A 3,718-nucleotide genomic window follows, 5' to 3' on the forward strand; every position below is an offset into this window, starting at 1 on the left:
GCCTGACACACCCCCAGTACAGTCACGCCCCCCCCACCCCCAGCCACACCCCCGGCTCCCCGGCCACCCTGCCATAGCCGCCCCACCCACAACCAGCACAGCAGGAAAATCCTCCACATTTGCTGCCCAGCTGTGCAGTCTCTCCAGCACAACTATACCCTGCGGAGGCCGGACCAGGGGCAAATCCCTTCCTCCCCTGGAATTCGCCGCGCCCCACCCCCATCAGCCCTGCAGAGCCGCCGGGTCAGTCACTCAGAGTCCAGGGCAGCCACCCCAGGGAGGGGCTGTCGAGGCCTGGCTGGAGTCTCAGGGCCACAGGGGGCACAGTCCACCCTGCAGTAAGCTGCAGGGACACTGCGACCCGGAGAGGGGAAAGACCTCCTAGCCTTGCGCCAGCTGCAGCTGCCTACTCCCACATCCCCTGACCCATTTTCCCGTCCATGAAGACCCCCCTGCCGGGGCCCTCCTGCTCTGTACCACTTGCAGTGCCAGGGTCGGCAAAGCTCACAGTTCCAAGGCGGGTCTCCCAACTTCCCGAACGCTTCCCAAAGCACCAGCACGCTTGCCCACACTAGGTGCTCAAGAGTCACACACTGCCCTGCCCACAGGAGGTGTTCACGAGCCACGTGTCACCGCCCTGCCCACAGTAGGTGCCAGAGACTCACGCGCCATCATCCTGCCCACAGTAGGTGCTTGAGAGCCACGTGCCGCCTCCCTGGCCTCTGTGGGTCTTGCTGTGAGACAGCTCCAAGCCAAACGCATCAAAGGTGTGAGCTTCCATTTGGCAGACAGGCCAGTCTGCATCACACGCCATCACTTCCCCTCACCACAGAAACACAACCTACATGCCCTCATTTACAGGTGAGGAACTAAGGCCCAGCGAGGACTGGTAATTCGCCGCAGCCCACAGAGTTCACAAGGGGGCAAACGAGAGTCACAGCATAAGCCACCAGGCTCTAGGAGCTGGCGCCCCTCCTCAGCCCCTAAGCTCTCTGCCACCTAAGACCACTGCCACCCACCGGTGCCCGCAAGCCTGCCCTGCACTCTGCTTTTGTTTCCTTCTATTCTGTGTGTAAACTGGCGTCCAAGTGGCCTCTCCCGGCCCTTCTCTGAAGCACCCACAGACCACACAACCATGGGCAGCAAATGTACAAGGAGCAGCTCCACCCGGGCTCTTACTCGAGAACTGGCTTGGGGGGGGTCCCTGGTTGGGGAAGCCTACACAAGCTCAGGAACCCGGGTCCCACTTGATGAGAAACTGTCTTTCTCCCAGAGGGGCCTGAGCTGAGTTTGCCTTTGTACCAGCTCTGAGGGGTTTATCAGGCAAACACTAGATGTGGGGGGGACAGGGCAGGTGGGGCCCAGGTGCCCTCTAGCCCCAAGGACAGGCACCTGCAGTCACACCGAGGCGCCTAACACATGCCAAGGCTGTCAGGCCCGTCGCAGGGAATGCCGTTCGTTGGCCAGGAAGCTACCAAAACGCGGCTCTTTCCGCCCTGCCCCCAAATCTGCCTACGACAGTCAGATGCATCCGGATCCATGTTCCTTAGGCTCATCACAGACCTGGAACGGAACACAGCAGCATTCCCTCCTCGTCATAGCCTCCTTGTGGACAGCAGCCAGCCCTGACAGCCCCACCAGCTCCTCTACTCAGCCCTGCAGCCCTGAGAGGGGAGTCACTGCCATGAGCACTTGGCAGACAAGGAGAACGAGGCTCCGGGAGGGCAAGTCACACGGCTGGGCAGAGGTGGCGCTAAGACGGCCCTCCCAGCCCACCTTGGAGCCCTGCTCATGGCCCACACGGTCCTGCTGACGGCACTTCCCCACCCCTCAGCCAGGTCTGTGGCTCAGGAAAGAGGTGGCTAGCCCCAGGCCTGCTGCCCCAGCCTCCTGGGAAAGCCTTCGTTGACCAGGAGAGGCGCTGCAGGCCCCAGAAAGGTAGGAACTCAGCCAGAGGGGCCTCACCTCCCCCAGGGACCCCCCAAGAGTGGGCCTGCCCTTGCCCCAGGCACAGAGGCCTCGTGCTGAGGGAGGAAAAGGCTGCAGTGATTGTCAGAATCACCTAAGCAGCAGGTACAACCAAAGGACAGTGGCCGGCCTGCCTCACGGTTCGCGCGTCCCAGTCCTTACCTCGTTTGGCTGTCATTTACTCCCAGGGGAGGAAAAACATGTTCCCATGCCCTGGGCGTCTCCCCTGCAGAGCAGCTGGGCAATGCTGACCATCAGCCCTGCCCTCTTGCACCCCAACTCTGGGCTGCAGATGCCCCGAGAGAGTCCAAGAAGCAGGCACGCTTGGGGCCTCCACCTCGGGGATGCGGAAGCCATAATCCAGGTGGATCCAGAAGCCACGTCAGCCCCCCAATCCCTTCCCAGGCTCAGCACTCAGGACAGGAGGGCAGGGTCCCTGCCAAGGGCCAGGCTTCCCGCCACGGAGGCAGAGCCAAGGACGGTGGGCTGCTGGGAGACCGGGGTGGGCCAGTGTCCCCACCATGCCCTGGGTGTCTCTGGGCAGTCCTTTCCCCTCTCTGAGCCTGTTTTTGCAACTGCACTACAAGGCACTACAAGGTGCAGGGTCTGAGACCTTCTGGGGTTACAGAAGCCTTGGAGAATCTCGTGATGGCTGTCGGCAGCCTCTCTCCCCAGACACACAAATTCAGGGTGGTTGTGACTGGCCCCAGCAAAAGCCAGGTTAAGAACACAGAGCCCATATTGTCCAGTGATTAGGAAGACAAAAAGTAAAAACAAAAATAAATGAGAACATGGAAACCCTGTGGGGCGCCTCTGGCTTTGATGGGCTGTGGATCTTGTGGTCTAGACAGGACTGAAGCCACAGCATGACACCTGAGTGCCCAGGGCATCCCCTCTCTGGCCTCGAGGAAACCTTCAACTCCAGGGCCTGCTGGCTTCAGGCAGGTTGTGAACTTTCCCAGCTGTCCCAAAAAGTCACTAGAGAGGCCGAGCCCTTCCTTCCCATCCCTCAGCCTCCTGCTTCTTCCCTGCTAGGAATCCACCAGGTCCGCATGGACTTCTCCCAGGCAGCCTGGGGCCAGGACACTCAGGTCTGCTTCGGACCCAGAACGGGGACAGGACCCAGGGCCAGGCCAGGTGCCAGCCCGTACCCCAGACCCCTCCTGGACAAGTGTCTACACACACACACACACTCAGATGGACCTGGAAGGACTGGACAGGGCAGGGACCAGGGCGGGTTCAGAGGGCACAGGAGCAGGGCAGAGACGACAGACCCACCAGAGCTCCAGGCAGTGGCTGCGTGTCTCCTCTCCACTTGGCCACGTCCTCCCAATGGCTCCACGCTCCTAACACAGCAGCACCTAATCCCAGAGCCAGGACAAATGGCATCACTGGAGGCCCAATCCCCTCCCCGGCAGGGAGGGAGGGAGGAGGTGGCCCTAGGGCACCCTGAGCCACCAACCGCGTTCCGGGAAACCTCAGGCCTGCTCAGCAACTTCCCTCGTCAGGGCTGCCAGCCCCGCCAGCCCCGGCCTCCTTGACCTCAGAAAGAGGATGCCCCCTCCCCCAATACTGCCCCATGCCCAGGGTCCCCACAGCAGACAGAGACTCCTTTCTCACCGAAAAGGAGAAAGCACAGCCCTGACCCTCAAAAATGGTGGCAGTCACAGGTGGAAGGAGCTGTCACTGGAATAAGGACAAGTGGGTTCTGGTTCCAGCTCTAGCCCATCCCCCTCCAGACCTCAGTTTC

At 61.4% G+C, this 3,718-nt stretch overlaps 1 protein-coding gene across 1 annotated transcript in view; it reads right to left on the minus strand.

The window, feature by feature from the left end:
* Positions 1 to 3,362, minus strand: part of NDST1 (N-deacetylase and N-sulfotransferase 1) — a 37,985-nt gene extending 34,623 nt beyond the window's left edge. Inside the window, exon 1 of the mRNA XM_008063751.2 lies at positions 3,247 to 3,362. The gene's annotated coding sequence lies outside the window, so the exon portion shown is untranslated. The remainder of the gene's footprint in view (positions 1 to 3,246) is intronic.
* Positions 3,363 to 3,718: the final 356 nt, after the last annotated feature.

The sequence above is a fragment of the Carlito syrichta genome, unplaced genomic scaffold, assembly GCF_000164805.1.
Source record: "Carlito syrichta isolate Samal-C Ts95f unplaced genomic scaffold, Tarsius_syrichta-2.0.1 Scaffold307020, whole genome shotgun sequence".
NCBI classification, from domain to species: Eukaryota; Metazoa; Chordata; class Mammalia; order Primates; family Tarsiidae; genus Carlito; species Carlito syrichta.